The sequence below is a fragment of the Phyllobates terribilis genome, unplaced genomic scaffold, assembly GCF_046119375.1.
Source record: "Phyllobates terribilis strain yellow unplaced genomic scaffold, ASM4611937v1 Scaffold_691__1_contigs__length_813055, whole genome shotgun sequence".
NCBI classification, from domain to species: Eukaryota; Metazoa; Chordata; class Amphibia; order Anura; family Dendrobatidae; genus Phyllobates; species Phyllobates terribilis.
The window spans coordinates 706,460-732,806 of record NW_027363451.1 but is presented as its reverse complement, the minus strand read 5'-3'; the positions used below and the strand labels follow the sequence as shown (position 1 = coordinate 732,806).

General features: G+C 47.7%; 1 protein-coding gene across 2 annotated transcripts in view; it reads right to left on the bottom strand.

Annotated features, from left to right (window-relative positions):
- The window catches only part of LOC141235843 (uncharacterized), a 41,186-nt gene that overhangs the window by 8,650 nt on the left and 6,189 nt on the right, over window positions 1-26,347 (bottom strand). The window contains exon 1 of one of the 2 annotated variants that reach the window (XM_073668194.1): window positions 25,452-25,545. The exons of the other annotated variant lie outside the window; for it this stretch is intronic. The gene's annotated coding sequence lies outside the window, so the exon portion shown is untranslated. Of the gene's footprint in view, window positions 1-25,451; window positions 25,546-26,347 lie in introns of those variants that run through there. 2 annotated transcript variants of the gene reach the window in all.

Here is a 26,347-nt window from a genome sequence, read left to right as displayed (position 1 = left end):
CATCCCGCAAAAAACGAGCCGTCACATGACTGTCTGCCAAAATCTGGAAAAATTATAGCTCTCAAAATATGGCGATGCAAAAACTAGATTTTACAAAAAATGCGTCTTTTAGTGTGTGACAGCTGTCAGTCATAAAAACCCCATATGATTCTGGCATTGCTGTAATCACACCGACCCGAAGAATAAAGTCGTCTAATCACTTATACCGCACAAGGAACGGCGTCAAAAATAAACTCTTGAGTTAGGATTGGGCTAGGGTTAGGGCTGGGTTTGGGGCTAGGGTTGTGCTGGGGCTAGGGTTGTGCTGGGGCTAGGGTTGTGCTGGGGCTAGGGTTGTGCTAGGGTTAGGGCTGGGGTTGGGATTTTTTTCAAAAGTAAGAAAAAAAGATGACGATATGGCGACTAGTGTTGAGAGCAAGTGCTCGCTACTTGAGTTTGCATCGGGTGCTCTGGTATGCATTTAGTATCGTGGGTATTTGAGTGACATGCTCGAGTCTCTGCCCCATATGCTTCGCGGCCAAAAAACTTTACGGGGATTGCCTGCCATGCACGAGCGATCCCCGCATGTTTTTTTTTGGGTGTATAATAACCGTGAAACATGCGGAGCAGGGACTCGAGCATGTCACTCGAGCACACGCTGTACATGGTGCATACCTGAGTACCCGATGCAAACTCAAGTAGCGAGCACTTGCGCTCAAGAATAATGACAACTTATTCAATATGATGACCTAATGTAAACAAATAATATGCCGTACCTCTGGGTTCAAAATGTTCACTATACACCTTAATAAAATCTTTGAGGGGTATAGTTTCCAAAATGGGGACACTTGTGGGGGAGCTCCACTGTTTAGGCACATCACGGGCTCTCCAAACGCGACATGGTGTCCGCTAACAAATTGAATGGAAAATCGGCTCAAATTGTTAGCGGACGCCATGTTGCGTTTGGAGAGCCCCTGTGTGCCCAAACATTGGAGCTCCCCCACAAGTGACCCCATTTTGGAAACTAGACCCCCCAAGGCACCTTTCTAGATGCATAGTGAGCACTTAGAACCCCCAGGTGCTTCACAAATTGATTCGTAAAAATGAAAAAGTGAAAATAAAACACTTTTTCATTTTTATGAATCAATTTGTGAAGCACCTGGGGTTCCAAGTGCTCACTATGAATCTAGATAGGTGCCTTGGGGGTCTAGTTTCCAAAATGGGGTCACTTGTGGGGGAGCTCCAATGTTTGGGCACACAGGGACTCTCTAAATGCAACATGGTATCCGCTAACAAATTGAATGGAAAATCGGCTCAAATTGTTAGCGGACACCACATTGCGTTTGGAGAGCCCCTCTGTGCCCAAACTTTGGAGCTCCCCCACAAGTGACCCCATTTTGGAAACTAGACCCCCCAAGGCACCTTTCTAGATGCATAGTGAGCACTTGGAACCCCCAGGTGCTTCACAAATTGATTCGTAAAAATGAAAAAGTGAAAAAAAAAAACACTTTTTCATTTTTATGAATCAATTTGTGAAGCACCTGGGGTTCCAAGTGCTCACTATGAATCTAGATAGGTGCCTTGGGGGGTCTAGTTTCCAAAATGGGGTCACTTGTGGGGGAGCTCCAATGTTTGGGCACACAGGGACTCTCCAAATGCAACATGATATCCGCTAACAAATTGTCGGCTCAAATTGTTAGCGGATATCATGTTGCATTTGGAGAGTCCCTGTGTGCCCAAACATTGGAGCTCCTCCACAAGTGACCCCATTTTGGAAACTAGACCCCCCAAGGCACCTATCTAGATGCATAGTGAGCACTTGGAACCCCTAGGTGCTTCACAAATTAATTCGTAAAAATGAAAAAGTGTTTTTTTTTTCACTTTTTCATTATTACGAATCAATTTGTGAAGCACCTGGGGGTTCCAAGTGCTCACTATGCATCTAGAAAGGTGCCTTGGGGGGTCTAGTTTCCAAAATGGGGTCACTTGTGGGGGAGCTCCAAAGTTTGGGCACAGAGGGGCTCTCCAAACGCAATGTGGCGTCCGCTAACAATTTGAGCCGATTTTCCATTCAATTTGTTAGCGGATACCATGTTGCATTTAGAGAGTCCCTGTGTGCCCAAACATTGGAGCTCCCCCACAAGTGACCCCATTTTGGAAACTAGACCCCCCAAGGCACCTATCTAGATGCATAGTGAGCACTTGGAACCCCTAGGTGCTTCACAAATTGATTCGTAAAAATGAAAAAGTGTTTTTTTTTTCACTTTTTCATTATTACGAATCAATTTGTGAAGCACCTGGGGGTTCCAAGTGCTCACTATGCATCTAGAAAGGTGCCTTGGGGGGTCTAGTTTCCAAAATGGGGTCACTTGTGGGGGAGCTCCAAAGTTTGGGCACAGAGGGGCTCTCCAAACGCAATGTGGCGTCCGCTAACAATTTGAGCCGATTTTCCATTCAATTTGTTAGCGGATACCATGTTGCATTTAGAGAGTCCCTGTGTGCCCAAACATTGGAGCTCCCCCAAAAGTGACCCCATTTTGGAAACTAGACCCCCCAAGGCACCTATCTAGATGCATAGTGAGCACTTGGAACCCCTAGGTGCTTCACAAATTGATTCGTAAAAATGAAAAAGTGTTTTTTTTTTCACTTTTTCATTATTACGAATCAATTTGTGAAGCACCTGGGGGTTCCAAGTGCTCACTATGCATCTAGAAAGGTGCCTTGGGGGGTCTAGTTTCCAAAATGGGGTCACTTGTGGGGGAGCTCCAATGTTTGGGCACACAGCAGCTCTCCAAACGCAACATGGTGTCGCTAACAATTTGAGCCAATTTTGCGTTAAATTTGTTAGCGGACACCATGTTGCATTTAGAGAGCCGCTGTGTGCCCAAATATTGGAGCTCCCCCACAAGTGACCACATTTTGGAAACTAGACCCCCCAAGGCACCTATCTAGATGCATAGTGAGCACTTGGAACCCTCAGGTGCTTCACAAATTGATTCATACAAATGAAAAAGTGTTTTTTTTTTCACTTTTTCATTGTTACGAATCAATTTGTGAAGCACCTGGGGGTTCCAAGTGCTCACTATGCATCTAGATAGGTGCCTTGGGGGGTCTAGTTTCCAAAATGGGGTCACTTGTGGGGGAGCTCCAATGTTTGGGCACACAGGGACTCTCTAAATGCAACATGGTGTCCTCTAACAAATTTAACGGAAAATCGGCTCAAATTGTTAGCGACACCATGTTGCGTTTGGAGACCGCTGTGTGCCCAAACATTGGAGCTCCCCCACAAGTGACCCCATTTTGGAAACTAGACCCCCCAAGGCACCTATCTAGATGCATTGTGAGCACTTGGAACCCTCAGGTGCTTCACAAATTGATTCATAAAAATGAAAAAGTGTTTTTTTTTTTCACTTTTTCATTGTTACGAATCAATTTGTGAAGCACCTGGGGGTTCCAAGTGCTCACTATGCATCTAGAAAGGTGCCTTGGGGGGTCTAGTTTCCAAAATGGGGTCACTTGTGGGGGAGCTCCAAAGTTTGGGCACACATGGGCTCTCCAAACACAACATGGCGTCCGCTAATTATTCAAGCAAATTTTACAATCAAAAAGTCAAATGGCGCTCCTTCCCTTCCGAGCCCTGCCGTGCGCCCAAACAGTATTTTTTCCCCAAATATTGGGTATCTGCGTGCCCAGGGGAAATTGCACAACAAATTTTGGGGTCCATTTTTTCTTGTTACCCCTGTGAAAATAAAAAAAATTGGGTCTAAAGTAACATTTTTGTGAAAAAAGTTAAATGTTCATTTTTTTCTTCCACATTCAAAAAATTCCTGTGAAGCACCTGAAGGGTTAATAAAGTTCTTGAATGTGGTTTTGAGCACCTTGAGGGGTGCAGTTTTTAGAATGGTGTCACTTTTGGGTATTTTCTGTCATAAAGACCTCTCAAAGTGACTTCAAATGTGATGTGGTCCCTAAAAAAATGGTTTTGTAAATTTTGTTGGAAAAATGAGAAATCACTGGTCAACTTTTAACCCTTATAGCTCCCTAACAAAAAAAAATTTTGGTTCCAAAATTGTGCTGATGTAAAGTAGACATGTGGGAAATGTTATTTATTAACTCTTTTGTGTGACATATCGCTCTGATTTCAGGGCTTAAAAATTCAAATTTTGAAAATTGCAAAATTTTCAAAATTTTCGCCAAATTTCCATTTTTTTCACAAATAAACGCAAGTGATATCGAAGAAATTTTTCCACAATCATGAAGTACAATATGTCACGAATAAACAGTCTCAGAATCAGGGGGATCCGTTGAAGCGTTCCAGAGTAATTACCTCATAAAGTGACAGTGGTCAGAATTGTAAAAATTGGCCCGGTCATTAACGTGCAAACCACCCGCGGGGCTTAAGGGGTTAAAAGGTTTGAAAAGAAAATTTGCACCAACAATTCTTGTAAAAAGAAAAAACATGCAAAAAGCACAAGACACATTTTGTAATTTTTTAACATGTTATGAACTCTTTTGGGCACCAGAACATAGATGTACACCTCAGGGATGGCACAGGTGCGGCTGCAATAAAATCCCTGGCACTTTAACCACTTGCTCCTGCAAAAAGCAAACATGGCATCTAAGAAGGTGTGACAGAGTTCAGCTGAATGCCCTCCTCTCCCAAGTACTGGGCCTGTAATGTACAAAAGTCTATTAGGCCGGGCCAGAGGCAACGTTCCATAACTTACTTTTTAACGCCTCCATAAACATTAGACTAAAGTTACATGGAAGCACTGATTTTGGTCGACTATATAATGTATTTGGGGACCTCCCTACAGATGCAGTCAGTCATACAAACCACAGGAAAGCTGGAATATTTGTGTATGGGGGAGTCTGGAGAGATAGCTGTCTGCCAAATGATCGTTCAGCCAACACTTATCTCATGTGTATGGGGCAGTTAGTATTACACTGTCAGGCAGTGATAATACACGGCACTACAGTAGTACAGTGCATCACCTGAGCAATCAAAGGCTTCTGTGTTGTATGATCGCACTAATGAGAGTTATTTTAAAAAGTTTATAAAAAAGGTTTAAAAAAGTTTTAAAGTGAAAATATCACAGTTTTAGCAAAAATAAATATTTGTCACTATAAGGAAAACATGCATATAATGAGAAAATGGAGAGGGAGGTCGGCTCACTGTTTATTTAATGCACCTTGTCTGAAGAATACAGCATGAGCCGCCCTGGTCAGGGACGGTGAAGCCCCAGGGTCTTCTGTGGGCGTAACGCTACTCAAACAACATAGGGTGAGGGTAAAACTTTAGAGTGAGTGGCAACACTTTATTGAACCACAAAGTGGACATTAAACATACAGAACAGTCCAGCAAATACCTAAGATGGTACATTACACAGTCTCATCCTTCCATCTCCGCCCGCCTGGGATAGAACAGCTGCGATTTTGGAGACTTCCAGGGCCTACTACCTCAACCAGTGGCCCTCCGCTTCTGGCTGGCCCCCACAGAGAGAAGGTAGCGGCAAGCTTAGGAAGTCAACAGTCCATCGAGGTACAAGACCAGGAGACCCGATGGTCCCATCCTGACCTCTCCGAGAGTTTCCATGGGACCAGACGACCGGTGGGTGCCTCCTGGCAACTCCAAATGTCTCCATGGGTTCTAGGTGACCGGTGGGTCCCTCCTAGTAACACCAAAACAGCATATCCATGGGGCCAAGTGACTTTTCCGTCCTCTCCTGGACTTCTCAAAAGTATCCATGGTCTCTCTGATGGTTAATGGAGCAGATCTGAAACTTTCCAGTGAGGGCTGATACCCTTAGACTAGAATCATGTAGAATACAAATCTGTGTCTCTTTAGATGCCATGCAATCCATCTACTTTCCTGAAGGATGTCTCCCATTCTCCTTCCAAAGTCCTTCTGATGTTCCGTGATTCTCTGTCCCAAATTTCATTCTGTCTACAGCACTACAGACACCCCTGTTTATATTTACATCTGTGTGAGGTCATAAAGCCCAGGTAAAGGTGCAGGTATCAGATATCATTGTTTGAGCTAATCTATTTACATAGTTGGTATCACAGGGGCTGTTGCAAATAAACTTTCAGCTGACTTAGTACAATTTGTCATTAGCACAGTAAGCATGATTGCTTCCAAACGAATAGAATTCAGCATTCAGGGTTATACAAATGCTATGACCTTTTTGATCAGCAAGAGAAATACAGCCCCTGACGAAGCTACTGTAGTAGCGATATGCGTAGGGCTTACCTCTCTGCAGTGGACTCCCTCCATAGGTATCTATGCCTGCCCTACGTGTATCGCTACTACAGTAGCTTCGTCAGGGGTCGTATGTTTTTTAACCACTTGTGTGTCCCTACATGAAATAAAGTTGCTATTGTATTTATTATTTGTAGTAATTCTTATTATTTTTGGATGTGCATTATCTCACTGTGCAAGCTTTTCTCTACCTACTTCTTTATGTGCTTTGTTGCACAGTTACCATTGCACCCCGTATCATATTTCAGTGATTTAGATTGTGTGGTGCCGACTGCCAAATATCTTAATAGATTAATGTCTTCTAATACATTTTTTTAGCGGACCTGACGAGCATCCCACGTATTGTAGTTAACTCTCTATACACTCTATTAAATAAATGACCCCCTATAGTGTTACAATTGATGAAATTGAGTATTGGAAATTGGTGTACCATTAGGTTTTCTTCAAATGTGTTGGTTTTATTAACATAGTTGCATGCTTTACAGGGTGTATGGCCACATTTAAAAAACCCCTTATAGGATAACCAAGTTACATTGTGCTTGATATTTGTTTCTTGCTTATTCCGACTGGTGTAGAAGCCTTTTTGGATCCAAAGCTCAAACAAAATATGCAAAAGAATTTACAAAGTCTGGAGGATGCCATCTCAGACATCAAAAAAACTACGTTTGAGAGAGATATCAAAGACTACGAGTCAAATTCAATTTACACATGGAAATGAAACAAACCAGGAGCTACTGTTCTGAAATACAGGTCACACAATAAATTCAAAGGAAATAGAGGAGAGCGGAGGTCAGCTTCACAAATCCTAATGTGTCCATGGGTTCCTCTAATTATAATTCTCTGAGGACTTATCTGATGCATCAGTGGGATCAACTAAAGAAAGATGGAACAAAAATAAATTCTCAAGAACGTCCCACAATCCAGCACAAAACAACGGGCGGGCAGAAAGCTCAAACGTGCCCGGATATGTGCGTTCCATGCCGGAGGGCATCATGGTCTCCTATCTGCGCATGCGCATGTCCGGAAGCATGCGTTCCACGCCGGATCGCATATGGTAATGGATTGCATACCACCAACATAGAAAAATCCTATCTCTGAGATCAGCATCATGGGAGACTAAAAACAAGTACTGCACATCCTCCCATCATGTAATAGGCATGTAGATCTACTTTATCACTACAAAAATATGGGATGGTGGCCCACAGTATATTCCTAAATGGTCAAATTTGACCTCTATTGCACAATTGGAGGTACACAAGGATCACCACACTTGTCAATGACGAAATAGTATGAGTGGAATATAATTGATAAGTAATAATTCTGATATAGAAGCTCAGATATCTCGGTGAAGTACAACAATATGTGAACCCTATTCACAGGGAACTGACTAGCAATGGGTAGAGCATAAAATCCAAAAATATAATCCAGAATGGGGTGTCACGGGTGTGTTGCCACGAAGATCGTCACGAGTACACAGCCTGACTTCTCGCAGCTGACTTGTTGGTGCTTTGTGTTTTCTCGGCAGTGTAGGAGTTAATTCTCTCTCTCTCTGGGCTAGCTGAGGTCCAGCCTCGCCCAGCTGCAATCAATGCTTCTTTAGTGAGACTCCTTTATATTCCTGCAGGTCTGTTTGGGAGGTGTCGGTGAAAGCTTTTCATTCAGACTTACAGAGCGGATCGTGGTGTTTGGAGTTGCTGAGATAAGTGTATTTGGAAGTGTGTTTTCCCTTTCCTCGCTTTATCATTTATCTCCTTTCCCGTTGGTGTTCCCTCTGTTGTAGTTGTTTAGAAGTTGTATGCAAGGTGGTTTTGGTTTTTCCCTTGTACTGTCTCGTTCGTCTAAATACTGTGTGTGGGCATATTATTTCTGGTTCCCTATTGTTGTGATCGGGGTCCTTCTCAGGACTAGATTACTTAGGTGCAGGGATCCTCAGAAGGTAGGGGTTACGCTGGCGGCCTGGACCTCTGTACCTTTAACAGTACCTCCAGGATGAGGGATTAGTCAGGGCCCCAGCTTAGGGTCAGCTTAGGCCCCCTACCTCCAGTATTCTGTGACAGTGTGACATTTTCACCGACCATCTTAGTTTTTCTCCAGCTACCATGGATCCAGTAGCCGGTCTAGCTCGGCAGTTGCAGAGTTTGTCCATGGGGCTGGCGGACGTTAGGTCCAAGGTTTTGCATCCTCTGGAGCAAGCCGGACCAGAACCTAAAGTAGCTCTCCCTGACAGGTTCACTGGGGGGCGGGACAAGTTTTTTGTTTTCCGGGAGGCATGCAAATTGTACTTTCGGCTGCGGCCTCGGTCATCGGGCAGTGAAGAACAAAGGGTGGGAATTGTCATCTCGCTCCTACAAGGGGACCCACAATCTTGGGCGTTCTCTCTTCCCCCAAGCTCCCCGGTTCTCCAGTCAGTGGATAGGTTTTTCGCTGCTCTGGGACTCGTATATGATGACCCAGATCGGATCTCCCTTGCTGAGTCTAAGTTACGTAGGATTCAGCAGGGAGATCGTCCGGCGGAGGAATTCTGTTCGGAGTTCCGTAGGTGGGCCACGGACACCCAGTGGAATGACCCGGCTCTTAGGAGCCAGTTTTGTCATGGTTTATCCGACAAATTACAGGATGTGTTGGCACAGTATGACTCTCCCGCGTCACTGGAAGCCGCTATGGCCCTTGCCATTCGCGTTGACAGACGGCTTCGGGAGAGGTGCGGGATAACTCTACCCCCTGTAATGTCTCCACCTCCTACAAGGTCCCCTCATATGGTGGTTCCCCTGGTCAGTCCGGAGGAGCCTATGCAATTAGGAGGGACATCATTTCGGGGAAGGGGACCGGTGGTGCGCCATAAGACAGGAAGGTGTTTTCTCTGCGGGAAAAAGGGACATTTTATTGGGGGGTGTCCATCCCGTCCCTTGCAGAGTAAAGAGTCGTCGAAAAAACTGTTGATCCCAGGTTGTGTGGTGGACGGCAATCTGGGAGTAGGTATTTCGTCCCTAGGTTCGTCTCAGTTTCTCGTACCGGCGGAGGTGGTGGTGGGTACGAGAACTGAGAGGATATCTGTTCTTCTGGATAGTGGGGCCGGGGCTAATCTGGTTGATGCTCGGTTTGCCCGGGTTCAAGGTATGCGATTGAGTGAGTTGGCTAAACCCATCCCCATATTCTCGATCGATGCCAGACCTCTCGGTCAGGGAAGTTTTTTGCAAGCTGTGCATGGCGTAAAACTTCAAGTGGGGGCAATACATAAAGAACTGTTGTCTTGCTACGTGTTGGAGAGTCTTCCCACTCCCATAGTGTTGGGCCTTCCTTGGTTAGCTAAGCATAACCCGGTTATTAATTGGCAAACCAGAGAGATAAGCCAATGGAGTAAATTCTGTAATAAAAACTGCATGAACACGGTCATCGGTGCGGTTACTCCTTGGGTCTTACCTCCATTTCTGGCGGACTTTGAGGATGTATTCTCGGAGAATGGGTGTCAGGAACTACCTCCTCATCGCGTGTATGACTGTTCTGTAAAACTGCTCCCTGAGGCCAAGTTACCTAAAGCTAGGTTGTATAACCTTTCTGGTCCTGAGAGGCAGGCCATGAAGGATTATATTTCTGAAAGTCTGGCTAAGGGGCATATTAGACCTTCATCTTCTCCGGTGGCCGCGGGGTTCTTCTTTGTTAAGAAGAAAGATGGAGGCCTACGCCCTTGCCTGGATTTCCGTGAACTTAATCGGATTACGGTCCGAGATCCGTATCCGCTCCCACTTATTCCCGATCTCTTTAATCAGATCGTGGGCGCCAAATGGTTCTCTAAGTTGGATCTCAGGGGGGCGTACAATCTGATTAGGATGAAGGAGGGGGATGAGTGGAAGACGGCTTTTAACACTCCGGAGGGGCATTATGAGAACCTTGTCATGCCATTCGGTCTGACTAATGCCCCGGCGGTGTTTCAACACTTTGTTAATGATATTTTTCGCCACCTGGTGGGACAGTTTGTTGTCATATATCTGGATGATATCTTAATTTACTCGCCGGATCTGGTGTCTCATCAGGAGCACGTTAGACAGGTGTTACAGATCTTGCGGGATAATAAACTGTATGCCAAGTGGGAAAAGTGTGTGTTCGCCGTACAGGAACTCCAGTTTTTAGGCTTCCTGGTTTCAGCGTCCGGTTTTCGTATGGACCCTGGGAAAGTGCGGGCAGTTCTTGAGTGGGATCGGCCGGAGAATCTTAAGGCACTACAACGTTTCCTGGGGTTTGCTAACTATTACCGGAAGTTCATTCGTAATTTCTCGTCCATGGTTAAGCCTCTCACAGACATGACTAAAAAGGGGACGGATTTTTCTAGGTGGTCTGACAAGGCTTGTCAAGCATTCTCCTCCTTGAAAAAATGTTTTGCCTCGGCACCCATACTCATTCAACCTGATGCGTCTCAGCCATTCTTTGTAGAGGTAGACGCTTCCGAGGTAGGGGTGGGAGCAGTATTGTCACAGGGTTCGTCCCCTGGTAAGTGGCATCCGTGCGCCTTTTTCTCTAAAAAATTGTCGTCCGCTGAGAGGAATTACGATGTCGGCAATAGGGAACTCTTGGCCATTAAGTTAGCTTTTGAGGAGTGGCGCCATTTTTTGGAGGGGGCAGTTCATCCGGTCACCGTCATCACCGATCACAAGAACCTGCTATATCTGGAGTCCGCTAAACGTCTGAATACCAGACAAGCTAGGTGGTCATTGTTTTTTACCAGGTTTAATTTCGTCGTTACATATCGTCCTGGGTCTAAAAATGTAAAGGCGGATGCCTTATCTCGTAGTTTCCCTGGGGCCGGGAATACGGACGACCCGATTCCTATTCTTCAGGAGGGGGTGGTGGTTTCGGCAGTATGCTCTGAGCTGGAGGAGGAGATATTGGAGGCTCAGGGAGACGCCCCTGTTGGACCTCCGGGGAGACTGTTCGTTCCAGATCAGTTGCGACAAAAGGTGATCGAGGCACACCATAACTCAGTTTTTGCAGGACACCCGGGGAGTAAAGCAACTGTGGATCTCCTCTCGCGTCGGTTTTGGTGGCCTAACTTACATAAAGAGGTGGTAACTTTTGTCGCGTCCTGTGGGGTTTGTGCGCGCTCTAAGACCTCACATACCCGTCCGTCTGGGGCCCTCTTACCTTTGAAGATCCCGGAGCGTCCTTGGACTCATCTGTCTATGGACTTTATTACTGACCTCCCTCCGTCTTCGGGTAAAACGGTCATACTCGTTGTAGTGGACAGGTTCAGCAAGATGGCACATTTTATCGCTCTTCCGGCTCTCCCTAATGCTAAAACTCTTGCGCAGGTGTTCATTGGGGAGATTGTGAGGCTTCACGGGGTACCCGCCGAGGTGGTGTCTGATCGGGGGTCTCAGTTTGTGTCCAAGTTCTGGAGGGCGTTTTGTGCACGGCGGGGGATGCATTTGTCATTCTCGTCGGCTTTTCATCCTCAGACCAATGGTCAGACGGAACGTATGAACCAGAGCTTGGAGACATATCTTCGGTGTTTTGTGTCAGAGAACCAGGAGGACTGGGCTTCTTTCCTACCTCTGGCAGAGTTTGCTCTCAATAATAGGCGGAGCGAGTCCACTGGTAAGTCCCCGTTTTTTGGGGCATATGGTTTTCACCCCCAGTTTTGTACTTTCAGTAGGGGGGGCTCTTTGGGGGTTCCGGAGGAGGAACGATTTTCCTCATCTCTCGCTTCAGTATGGAGAGGGGTGCTGAAGAATCTGAATACTATGGGGAACCGATACAAACGTATGGCTGATAGGAGGAGAGTGTCTGGTCCGGACCTAAGTGTGAACGATCAGGTATGGTTGTCTACCAGGAATATTAAACTTAAGGTTCCCTCCTGGAAACTGGGTCCCAGGTTCATCGGGCCGTACAGAATCAGTTCTGTTATTAATCCGGTGGCATTCCGTCTTGACCTCCCCCCTACGTTTAAAATTCACAACGTGTTTCACAGATCATTGCTTAAGAGGTATGTGGCGCCGGTGGTACCGTCACCTTTACCTCCCCCTCCTGTGGTTGTCAATGGTAACTTGGAGTTCCAGGTATCGAGGGTCATTGATTCACGCTTTAATCGCCGGTCCCTTCAGTACTTGGTTCATTGGAAGGGGTATGGTCCTGAGGAGAGGATGTGGGTTCCTGCGTCGGATATTAACGCAGACCGATTAGTTCGGGCCTTCCACACGACTCACCCGGATAAACCTGGCCCTGAGGGTCCAGAGGCCCCTCGTAGAAGGGGGGGTACTGTCACGGGTGTGTTGCCACGAAGATCGTCACGAGTACACAGCCTGACTTCTCGCAGCTGACTTGTTGGTGCTTTGTGTTTTCTCGGCAGTGTAGGAGTTAATTCTCTCTCTCTCTGGGCTAGCTGAGGTCCAGCCTCGCCCAGCTGCAATCAATGCTTCTTTAGTGAGACTCCTTTATATTCCTGCAGGTCTGTTTGGGAGGTGTCGGTGAAAGCTTTTCATTCAGACTTACAGAGCGGATCGTGGTGTTTGGAGTTGCTGAGATAAGTGTATTTGGAAGTGTGTTTTCCCTTTCCTCGCTTTATCATTTATCTCCTTTCCCGTTGGTGTTCCCTCTGTTGTAGTTGTTTAGAAGTTGTATGCAAGGTGGTTTTGGTTTTTCCCTTGTACTGTCTCGTTCGTCTAAATACTGTGTGTGGGCATATTATTTCTGGTTCCCTATTGTTGTGATCGGGGTCCTTCTCAGGACTAGATTACTTAGGTGCAGGGATCCTCAGAAGGTAGGGGTTACGCTGGCGGCCTGGACCTCTGTACCTTTAACAGTACCTCCAGGATGAGGGATTAGTCAGGGCCCCAGCTTAGGGTCAGCTTAGGCCCCCTACCTCCAGTATTCTGTGACAGTGTGACATGGGGCTGTAGTCACACAAAACAGGCATAGGAAATTTGCTCATTGAGTTCCTTAGGGGCTGGTGAATCCAGTCTAACAATCCACTCACTTTCCTTTCAGAGGATACATCTATTGTGATCACCTCCTCTCACATTGGGTTTAAGCACCACAATGATACAAAAGGAGAGGTCTCCGGTTTCACCTCGATGTGCACTGTTCATGTGTCTCACTAATGGGATCTCCCGACCATGGCATATATTGCCCAAATGCTCCCCTGCTCTCCTCCTAGACTCCCTCTTGATCTTGTCTACATATTCTAGGGGGCAGGTGCATGTGGCCATATATACTTGTCCTGAAGTTTTACAGTTGGAATAATCCCACTGGAAAAAGATTTTAACCATGGAGGAACTTGAGAAAGATTTACATGGTCTCATCCAATTACATATACAACATTCTCCAGATCTAAACAAACCGCAGATTCTTCTATCTAGCCAAGTCCCCTTGGGTGCAGTTTTTTTATAGAAACTGTGCATGGTGACTAATTGACCAACCCTTTCTGAAAGTTATTGTGGGAGTAGATTCCACAGCACCCTCAGGTCCGGGTCGACCACAAGTATATCCCAGTGTTTTCTGAGGATATGAAAGATACGGTCACTCTGTTTGTCATACGTTTTTCTTACTCGTGTAGTCCAATCTTCTTCTTGGTCTCTTGGATTGGTATGCAGGAGTGTCTCTCTCTCCCATTTTTCTGCAAACGATGATGCGGAATCGAAAATGTACCATGAGTACCCTTTATCCCTTAATCTGGTGTTCAGGTCTATTGCCTGTATATTAAAATCTGTGACATTCGAGCAGTACCTTCTCAACCATAAAAATTGGCCCTTGGGTTTTCCTCTTTGTATGGGGATGGGGGTGGTGGTTATCACACTTCAATAGTTTATTAGTGCTTGAAAGTTTATGGTAGATGAGTGTCTCTAGGGTCCCATTTCAATCTTTCTTGATCAGTACATACAGGAACGGCAACTGGTAATAATTGGTGTTGGTCTGCTCCTTTAAATAAAATGTACTTTTCAGGTTATCCCCCCAGCACCCTCACTTATCTTCCCTTCTTTTGAGGCCCACAGAGTGAGACTCTACCGGCCCTTCTCCCTGCGAGTGGCGGTTGTCTATCGCCCTCCCGTCCCCTCCCATCAGTTTGTGGATCATTTTGCCACTTGGCTTCCAAACTTTCTATGCTATGACATCCTCACCCTCATCATGGGAGACTTTAACATCCCAATTGGCGATTCCGTCTCCCCATCTGCCACTCATCTTTTATCGCTAACTTCCTCCTTCGGCCTTTCACAGCTTACTAATTCTCCTACACATGAAAATGGAAATACTCTTGACCTGATCTTCGCTCGGCTCTGTTTAATACATGACTTTACTAACGCTCCTCTACCGATCTCTGATCACAACCTTCTTTCATTCTCTGTCAAGAACAGTCACCCTGCTCAAGACACCCCCACTTTCCTCACCTATAGAAATATATAGTCCATTAACACCCAGAAATTTATGAAAACGTTGCAAACATCATTGGTCCCAATCTCCTCCCTCTCATGTCCTGACTCTGAACTGAAGCATTAGAACGAGATATTGCTATGCGCCTTGGATGAAGCCGCACGCTGCACCTCCTACACAGAGTACAACTCGGCACAAACGGCGACAACCCTGGCACACGCTGTAAACATGTCTTCTCCAGCGGTGCTCCAGGTGCGCTGAACGGCTGTGGAGAAAATCTAATCTGGCCGAAGATTTCCTCCATTATAAATTCATGCTTAAAACCTATAACTCCGCCCTTCACCTCTCCAAACAATCCTACTTTAACAACCTCATCATCTCACGGCCCAATAAGCCAAAACACCTGTTTGACACTTTTCACTCTCTCCTTAATCAAACAGCTTAAGGCCCAACCACCGACCTCAGCGCTTACGATCTGGCCAATTATTTCAAAGAAAAAATTGACCATACAGACAGGAAATTTTCTCCTAATCCCCAAATGTTATGCATGCTCCCCCCTCCCACACTGCATCTTGCTCATTTTCTGATTTTGAACCAGTCATGGAAGAAGTGACAAGGCTCCTTGCTTCCCCTAGCTCTACCACCTGCACCAGTGACCCTATTCCCTCACATCTCCTTCAGTCCCTTTCTCCAGCTGTCACCACTCACCTAACTAAAATATTCAACCTCTACCTCTCATCTGGTATTTTCCCCTCCTTTTTTAAACACGCCAACATACATCCATTACTTAAAAAAACATCCCTCGACCAGAACTGCACGGCCAACTACAGACCTGTTTCCAATCTTCCTTTTATCTCTAAACTCCTGGAACGCCTGGTCTACTCCTGTCTAATACTCTATTTCTCAGATAACTCCCTTCTTGACCCTTTACATTCTACTGAAACAGCACTCACTAAAGTCTCTAATGATCTACTAACAGCAAAATCTAATGGTCACTACTCCCTACTGATTCTCCTGGATCTCTCTGCAGCATTCGACACTGTGGATCTACCTCTTTGACCGCTCCTTCACTGTATCTTTTGCTGGCTCCTCTTCCTCTCACCTTCCCCTTATTGTCGGGGTTCCTCAAGGATCAGTCCTAGGCCCCCTTCTTTTTTCCTTATATACCGCTTCTATTGGACAAACAATCAGCAGATTCGGTTTTCAGTACCATCTCTAAGCTGATGACACCCAATTATACACCTCTTCTCCAAACAACACCCCTGCATTATTACAAAATACCAGTGATTGTCTTTCCGCCGTCTCGAACACTATGTCCTCCCTCTATTTAAAACTGAATCTGTCAAAAACTGAACTACTCATATTTCCTCCCTCCACTAACCTACCTGTGCCCAATATTGCCACTTCAGTTTGTGGCTCCACCATTACTCCCCAGCAACCAGCAACAAGCCCACTTGTTGGTCTTGGGGTCATACTCGATTCAGATCTTTCCTTCACTCCTCACATCAAATCACTCGCTCGTTCGTGTCATCTACACCTCAAAAACATCTCTAGAATCAGAAATTTTCTTACCTTTGACTCATCAAAAATTCTTACTGTAGCTCTTATTCATTCTCGTCTAGACTATTGCAACTCTTTACTAATTGGTCTCCCTCTTTCTAAACTTTCCCCTCTCCAATCCATCCTGATCGCAGCAGCCAGGATCATATTACTCACCAACTAATACGCCGATGCCTCTTCCCTGAGCCAGTCATTGCACTGGTTACCCATCCAATACAGAGTTCAATATAAACTTATCACTCTCACCCACAAAGCGCTCCACGATTCAGCACCGCCCTACATCTCCTCCCTCATCTCAGTCTACCACCCTTCAAGTGCCCTCCGTTCTGCCAATGACTTAAAACTAAAATCCTCCATAATCCGAACCTCCCGCTCCCGTCTCCAAGATTTCTCGCGTGTTGCACCAATTCTTTGGAATGCACTACCCAGGACAATTCGATTAATCCCAATACCCAAAGTTTTAAGCGTGCCATAAAAACCCATTTCTTTAGACTGACCTATCACCTCAACACACTCATCTAACTGTCCCAGTTTGGCCCATATTAAAATTTTCTTCACAATCATGCTCATACCATCCATGCACTGATTAGCCTCAGTCTGTACAGTACACATACTGGCTGGCGGCCAGTTCATGTAGTGTTATGTACTTACCCTATTTAGTATAGTAAGGCTGTATTATAGAATATATATACATTGTAAGGCAGCGCTACTTATTATCCTGGGGGATACTCGCTTCGCTGCGTCAATTTACAAACACACCAGCCATATTTTTCGGTATTTCTCAACTCAGCAGTTTATTAACTCCATAAACTGCTGATCACTCAGTACATCTTAGTGGCTCACCGACACACTGATAAAGTCCACGAGCCCAAGTGGCAGACCGGCCCACTTGGCTCCAATTACAGCCTTCCGCAAGGTAGTACTAAACAATGTCCATGCAAATGTCCATAACACAAGAGTATTACCTTTTGTCGGCTTCAGCTGTAATAGTCCATTTCATAGGCCACCACTGTGGCTTCACGGCTTACCACACGTGGTCTCCAGCCGTTACTCCCGTCCAAGGCTTACTGGCTTATTACATATATCATACCCAGGCTTCACCCTCCAGGACGCTTGTGTGGCACTCCGAGGCTTACTGGCATCCCCCACACTCTCACAGAGGGATCCAGGCTTCACCTCCACCGGAGTCCACCAGGCCTCTCGTGTGGCACTCCGAGGCTTACTGGCATCCCACACACTCTCACAGAGGGATCCAGGCTTCACCTCCACCGGAGTCCACCAGGCCTCACACGAGCAGGGTTCCCCCACACACACACACACACACACACAGGGAACAGCCTCGTGCCTGACACACGGTGCCCACACAGGAACTCCTACACACCGGAACACACCTGTCACAAATCACACAGGGTTTATATATACTGCAGCACACACACACACTCACAGATAGGACCTTAACTGTGTGCATAAGGACCTGTGTGATGTCACGGTCATGTGACCAGTCAGTTAAAGGGGAAGGTACATGGTCATTCAAACACACTGAACCATTAAAGGGATGTCTGCTACATCACATATTCCCCCCCTCTGTTGAACACATAATACACAAACAGTCTATATCCCGCAGTTCACACTGAGACCATGCACTTGACCCTTGTGTTGTCCAGCCCCTGGAACATTAGTCATTGACATTAGCCCACTCCTTAGGGACCTACCATCTGTCAATGTCATCGACTCCGTCAAGTCACATTTCCGGGTCATAAACTTGCCAGACTTCCCTCGCTCCCAGCGGTCAGTCGTAACCTTGTCAGGTCTCCCCTGCTCCCAGCGGTCAGTCGAAACCCTGTCAGGTCTCCCACGCTCCCAGCGGTCAGTATAGCAGTGCGACTCTACATTGTTCTGTCCTCTATTGGGTCGATTGTATGGGCCACTCAACCCTGAGTCACTGGAGGTCTCACTACCTCCAAACCCACTCCCAGGACATCTTGAAAGGTCCCTAACCTCAGCTGCTCTGATATTTAGGGAGCCCTTTCTCTGTCTGGTCTCACACTTTCTAGACGGCTGCCATCTTCTGCTGCTCAGATGATGCTGTCTATTTACTCGCAGTCTAGCGAGATTCAACTTTTCCACCTCTCGCAGGTAGGTCACTCGGTACTCCACCAGCATGCTCATATCTGCAAGACTTTCTTCCGTTCCTACAGCGTAGAACGACACCATGCCGTCTTCATCCGGCATCCAGTCCCGACGATCACGTGGACTGCTTACTTTTACCACACCAGACTTCTTCACCATCATCTGCATGGCTCGGCCATTTCTCCCAATGAGCTCTCTCACCAGAACACGAGGCACCCGGATGACCTCTTCTCGCAGACTGTGAGCCTTTCTCATCAGCTCCAGTTGTCTAGCGGCTTCCTCCGTCTTCAACCGGAGAAACCGCTTTGTGCGAATACATCGCCAATGTATGTCACTCAGGATCTCCACCCTCTTCACCGTGACTTCAGTCGTGGACAGGACCACCAGCTGTCTAGCCTCTGAGGTCAAGTACACCTTACAGGCTCCCACGGCCTTCTTAAACTCCTCATGCACGAACTCACGGGTGCATTCTTCCCTCAAGTCCTCGGGTACATCTACGAGGCACTTGTACCGAGACGTTTCGGTCTCACCAGTGGTTTCCAGACGATCAACCAGCTCAGGTTTCAGGGACAACTGACTTCCAGCTTCTTCACCCTGGATGCTTCCCCTGAGCGGACTCACAGCTACAACTTCACAACTTTTCGTCTTGACCACCTCCACTTCATCTTTATCTTCCAACACCATACTCTTAGCTCTCCTAAGGTCTACCTTCTCATGGTCTAAGGGAGTAAGTGCAACTTGTTTGCCTTTTTCCTTCTCCAAGGAGACCTCGTTCACCACGTGACACTTTGCTAGGCGACCTTTGAGCTCTAAAACTTCTCCTTCCAGCTCAGTTACTCACCTCTCAGCAGTCCATCTCTGAAGCTCTTCCTGCTTCAACTGCTCTTCCAGCAGCAGAGCTCTCTCAGACCTCTCCGTCTCCAATGCGCCCACTCGGCTCTTAATAGCCAGTCTCTCACGCTTCTCTTGCGTCCACTGGGCTTGTGGCAACTCCTTGAGCTGCTTGATCTCGGCTCCGACATCCACCGAATCCTCCGAGCCCACATCACTCGAGGAAGTATCTGCTTCATACCACCCATCTCCAGTGACCAACTCCTGGCCCTGGTCTGTGGCTTTTCCGATGGACTCCTCCATCTTCTCTCGCTCAGCTTCCATCTTGCTGACTGTTTCCTTAAGGTACGTCTCCGCCTTCTGGAGAGTATCACAGGACATCTGTAACTCCTTCACCTGAGCTTCCAGATCTAGGGTCTTTCCCCGGAGATCTTCATTCTCCTCACGGATATCTTGCAGAGTGGTCTCAACCACTTGGTGCACTTGCTCTGCACCCGCCTTATCCTCCTCTAGTTTTTTCTTCACCTTGAGGAGATCCTCATAATCTCTCTTACTCTGTTGCAGTTCCCTACTGCGTTCACCACACTCCATCCTGGAGTCACACAGCTCCTGGTTGAACTGTTCGCGCAGTCGTTCTAGTTCCTGTTCACTTCCAGAAACTCCCTCCTGCTGCGACTCCTTCTCAAGTTTCAACTGCAAAACCTCTTCCTTGATTTTGCGGCGGTCCTCCTTAATTGTGTGGAACATCTCCTTCCACTGGACAACTTCCTCGTTGCTTTCCTTTAGACCTCGCTGTAAGTTCCTCACAACCTGGTATACCCTCTGCCGTTCAGACTCCAGGCTCCGCTGGTCTGAGGACACGTTCTCCAGGTCCGTCACCTCCTCTTCTACCTCTGAAGGAGGATCCACCCTTGTAACAACAGCACACAGCATTACATCTCCTTTATTTTCATTTTCATCCAAGACTACCGGAGCAACCTTTTTGTGGCCCCTGCACCGTCTACGACGAGAGGTGGACTCTCTCCCCTCGTCTAGTCCCTCCTGACTGACCTCTCCTTCTACTTCCGTAGTGTCACCGTCAGCTATCTGGTCTGTGTCACTCTTCATGATGTTGTGGACTACCAGGTCACCTCCCCCTTTGACTTCACCCCCTTCCACTGGAGCTACCCAGTTATCAACGGTCACCTTGTCATTTCTAGGAGGTACCAACCCACAATCAGCAACAATTTCCAGTTTTCTATACTCCACACTCTTGTGAAAATCCGCCCCTTTTTAGACTCCGCCCCCTTTTTAACAACCACACCTGTAAGGGAATTTTTACAAAAAACATCAGCGACAGTCTTAGGACTCAGTTCACAAGATCTCTTACCACCTCCCCGGGCACTCTGGGACAACACGTGCGCCCCCAGAGAGTACATAGAATGGTCCACGGCCGCCATTCTATACGGTGCCCACAGCTCCTGCGGTTCCCATACCATGTCCTGCAAGAGTTTCTCAAATACCTGTTCCGAACCCAACCGGCCCTTCAAACGCTCAATAGTTCCAGACACCTCTGTTGCTTTGCTCACAGCCATCACGGTACACTGTTCACACTTGAACTTCACCGCTCTCCCCGAAAAAAATTTCGTGGCCCCGCCGAGCCACCGCAAAACCGGATTCGAGTGCGACGTCAATCTTCGCAACCCTGCCGAGTTGCAGCAAGATGCTTTGAACTTCGTGAGCCCCGCTGAGCCACAGCAAACCAAGTTTGAGTTCGACGACGACCTTCACAACCCCGCCGCGTTGCAGCAAGATGCTTTGACCTTCGTGAGCCCCGCCGAGCCACAGCAAACCAGGTTTGAGTGCGATGACGACCTTCACAACCCCGCTGAGTTGCAGCCAGATGCTTTACCACACTCGTCGACCTGTACAGTCGCTCCCAGCAACCAGACTGCAGATGCTCCCAGCAACCAGACTGCAGATGCTCCCAGCAACCAGACTGCAGTTGCCCCTAGCAACCAGACTGCAGAGTGCCCCTAGCAACCAGACTGCAGAGTGCCCCTAGCAACCAGACTGCAGTTGCCCGCATTCTCCACCACATGTAAGGCAGCGCTACTTATTATCCTGGGGGATACTCGCTTCGCTGCGTCAATTTACAAACACACCAGCCATATTTTTCGGTATTTCTCAACTCAGCAGTTTATTAACTCCATAAACTGCTGATCACTCAGTACATCTTAGTGGCTCACCGACACACTGATAAAGTTCACGAGCCCAAGTGGCAGACCGGCCCACTTAGCTCCAATTACAGCCTTCCGCAAGGTAGTACTAAACAATGTCCATGCAAATGTCCATAATACAAGAGTATTACCTTTTGCCGGCTTCAGCTGTAATAGTCCATTTCATATGCCACCACTGTGGCTTCACGGCTTACCACACATGGTCTCCAGCCATTACTCCCGTCCAAGGCTTACTGGCGTATTACAGATATCATACCCAGGCTTCACCCTCCAGGATGCTTGTGTGGCACTCCGAGGCTTACTGGCATCCCCCACACTCTCACAGAGGGATCCAGGCTTCACCTCCACCGGAGTCCACCAGGCCTCTTGTGTGGCACTCCGAGGCTTACTGGCATCCCACACACTCTCACAGAGGGATCCAGGCTTCACCTCCACCGGAGTCCACCAGGCCTCACACGAGCAGGGTTCCCCACACACACACACACACACACACACACACACACACACACACACACACACACACACACACACACACACACACACACACAGGGAACAGCCTCGTGCCTGACACACGGTGCCCACACAGGAGCTCCCAACACACAGGAACTCCTACACACCGGAACACACCTGTCACAAATCACACAGGGTTTATATATACTGCAGCACACACACACACTCACAGATAGGACCTTAACTGTGTGCATAAGGACCTGTGTGATGTCACGGTCATGTGACCAGTCAGTTAAAGGGGAAGGTACATGGTCATTCAAACACACTGAACCATTAAAGGGATGTCTGCTACATCACAACATTTTACCTTTGTGTCTCCCCTATTTCCTTATAGACTGTAAGCTTGCGACCCTCACTCCTTTTAACATCTGAGTTAAGCTTATTCTGTAAAGTCTGTATTGTCGGTATAAGCCGCCCCTAAAATTGTAAAGTGCTGTGGAATAAGTTGGCGCTAAAAAAATAAAAATTATTATTATAATTAAATTCAGATGTAAATCTAAAGCCCACTCTATTGATGTTGAGTTCCCCGACAAATTAAAAAGATTGTTCAGTCGTCCCCGACCAGATGACAAAAATGTAGTCAATATATTTGTACCATAACCCAGTATATGGATGCCACCACTTATAATCATCAAAGAATATTATGTTTTCCTTCCACCAGTCCAGGGATAAGTTAGCACATGAGGGGGCACAGGGGCCCCCCATCGCAGTACCCCTGAGCTGGAGGAAGTACTTCCTGTCAAAAAGAAAGAAGTTATGAGTAAGAGTGAATTTTAGAAGATCTTCCATGAAGTCATTATGTCTGCTACACTGTATTGATCTCGATTTAAAGAAATGTCTTATTCCTCTGATACCATCCTCAGGCCGTATATTACTGTACAAAGCCTCGATATCTAGTAAGGCCGGCTGCTCCCCTACATGCATGTATACATGCTCGAGGGTCTACATGGAGGGGAGCAGGCAAAGGGAAAACCAACTGCAGAGGGATTATTCCAACTGTAAAACCTCAGGCGGTACTGTGGGGGCATCATACATCCTGCATAAGGGGCATAATGGGGGCATTACACTGTGTGGGGGCATCATACACCCTGCATAAGGGGTATAATAGGGGCATTACACTGTGTGGGGCATCATACATACTGCATAAGGGGCATAATCAGGGCATAACACTGTGTGGGGGCATCATACATACTGCATAAGGGGCATAATGGGGGCATTACACTGTGTGGGGGCATCATACATACTGTATAAGGGGCATAATGGGGGCATTACACTGTGTGGGGGCATCATACATCCTGCATAAGAGGCATAATGGGGGCATTACACTATGTGGGGGGCATCATACATCCTGCATAAGGGGCATAATGGGGGCATTACACTGTGTGGGGGGCATCATACATCCTGTATAAGGGGCATAATGGGGGCATTACACTGTCTAGGGGCATCATACATCCAGCATAAGGGGCATAATGGGGGCATTACACTGTGTGGGGGCATCATACATCCTGCATAAGGGGCATAATGGGGGCATTACACTGTGTGGGGGGCATCATACATCCTGTATAAGGGGCATAATGGGGGCATTACACTGTCTAGGGGCATCATACATCCAGCATAAGGGGCATAATGGGGGCATTACACTGTGGGGGGCATCATACATCCTGCATGAGGGGCATAATGGGGGCATTACACTGTGTGGGGGGCATCATACATCCTGCATAAGGGGCATAATGGGGGCATTACACTGTGTGGGGGCATCATACATCCTGTATAAGGGGCATAATGGGGGCATTACACTGTGTGGGGGCATCATACATCCTGCATAAGGGGCATAATGGGGGCATTACACTGTGTGGGGGCCATCATACATCCTGCATAAGGGGCATAATGGGGGGATCATACATCCTGCATAAGGGGCATAATGGGGGCATCATACATCCTGCATAAGGGGAATAATGGGGGCATTACACTGTGTGGGGGCATCATACATCCTGCATAAGGGGCATAATGGGGGCATTACACTGTGTGGGGGCATCATACATCCTGCATAAGGGGCATAATGGGGGCATTACACTGTGTGGGGGCATCATACATCCTGCAAAAGGGGCATCATACATCCTGCATAAGGGGCATAATGTGGGCATCATACATTCTGTATAAGGGGCATAATGGGGGCATTACACTGTGTGGGGGCATCATACATCCTGCATAAGGGGCATAATTGGGGCATTACACTGTGTGGGGGCATCATACATCCTGCATAAGGGGCATAATGGGGGCATTACACTGTGTGGGGGTATCATACATCCTGCATAAGGGGCATAATGGGGGCATTACACTGTGTGGGGGGCATCATACATTCTGCATAAGGGGCATAATGGGGGCATTACACTGTGAGGGCATCATACATCCTGCATAAGGGGCATAATGGGGGCATTACACTGTGTGGGGGCATCATACATCCTGCATAAGGGGTATAATGGGGGCATTACACTGTGTGGGGGAATCATACATCCTGCATAAGGGGCATAATGGGGGCATTACACTGTGTGGGGGGCATCATACATTCTGCATAAGGGGCATAATGGGGGCATTACACTGTGGGGGCATCATACATCCTGCATAAGGGGCATAATGGGGGCATTACACTGTGTGGGGGCATCATACATACTGCATAAGGGGTATAATGGGGGCATTACACTGTGTGGGGGAATCATACATCCTGCATAAGGGGCATAATGGGGGCATTACACTGTGTGGGGGCATCATACATACTGTATAAGGGGCATAATGGGGGTATTACACTGTGTGGGGGCATCATACATCCTGCATAAGGGGCATAATGGGGGTATTACACTGTGTGGGGGCATCATACATCCTGCATAAGGGGCATAATGGGGGCATTACACTGTGTGGGGGCATCATACATCCTGCATAAGGGGCATAATGGGGGCATCATACATCCTGCATAAGGGGCATAATGGGGGTATTACACTGTGTGGGGGCATCATACATCCTGCATAAGGGGCATAATGGGGGCATTACACTGTGTGGGGGCATCATACATACTGTATAAGGGGCATAATGGGGGTATTACACTGTGTGGGGGCATCATACATACTGTATAAGGGGCATAATGGGGGTATTACACTGTGTGGGGGCATCATACATCCTGCATAAGGGGCATAATGGGGGTATTACACTGTGTGGGGGCATCATACATCCTGCATAAGGGGCATAATGGGGGCATTACACTGTGTGGGGGCATCATACATCCTGCATAAGGGGTATAATGGGGGCATTACACTGTGTGGGGGCATCATACATCCTGCATAAGGGGCATAATGGGGCATTACACTGTGTGGGGGCATCATACATCCTGCATAAGGGGCATAATGGGGGCATTACACTGTGGGGGTCCTGTACTCTGAGAACAATACGTTTCCCCCCTTCTTGTCTCCATAGTTGGGTCGTATGTATCTATTACAGGAAACAGAACAGAAACCTTATGATTCTTATAAAGGGGCAACACAAGACCCCAAAGAGCCTCCGTGCTGAAGGGGTTAATGCCCCCTGGGCCCAGTAATGGGGTCTCCACATACCTCCACGGTAGCGTCTAGATTAGAGTTGATCTCTTGAGGGGGAGGAGTGGTTTCATTCTAAGATGACGTCACCGGAAGGGGCGGGGCTTCTCAGTCCAGTGGACGCTCTTCCACCTGCGGCTGCAGCAGTGCACATTGTGCCGGGACCGGAGGATGGTGATGAGGAGGTCGTGTTCAGCGTTGTGCTGTGAGGATTGAGGTGGGAGAACTGACCATGGGAATAAATGCTGTGGAGGCATAAAGGGGGCTGGTGTGAGGAGGCATGGGGTATGTAGATGGACATCCAGGGGCTGTGTGGCTGGTGTGAGGGGCATGGGGTATGTAGAGGGACATCCAGGGGGCTGTGTGGCTGGTGTGAGGAGGCATGGGGTATGTAGATGGACATCCAGGGGGCTGTGTGGCTGGTGTGAGGAGGCATGGGGTATGTAGATGGACATCCAGGGGGCTGTGTGGCTGGTGTGAGGGGCATGGCATATGTAGAGGGACATCCAGGGGGCTGTGTGGCTGGTGTGAGGGGCATGGGGTATGTAGAGGGACATCCAGGGGGCTGTGTGGCTGGTGTGAGGAGGCATGGGGTATGTAGATGGACATCCAGGGGGCTGTGTGGCTGGTGTGAGGAGGCATGGGGTATGTAGATGGACATCCAGGGGGCTGTGTGGCTGGTGTGAGGGGCATGGGGTATGTAGAGGGACATCCAGGGGGCTGTGTGGCTGGTGTGAGGGGCATGGGGTATGTAGAGGGACATCCAGGGGGCTGTGTGGCTGGTGTGAGGAGGCATGGGGTATGTAGATGGACATCCAGGGGGCTGTGTGGCTGGTGTGAGGAGGCATGGGGTATGTAGATGGACATCCAGGGGGCTGTGTGGCTGGTGTGAGGGGCATGGGGTATGTAGATGG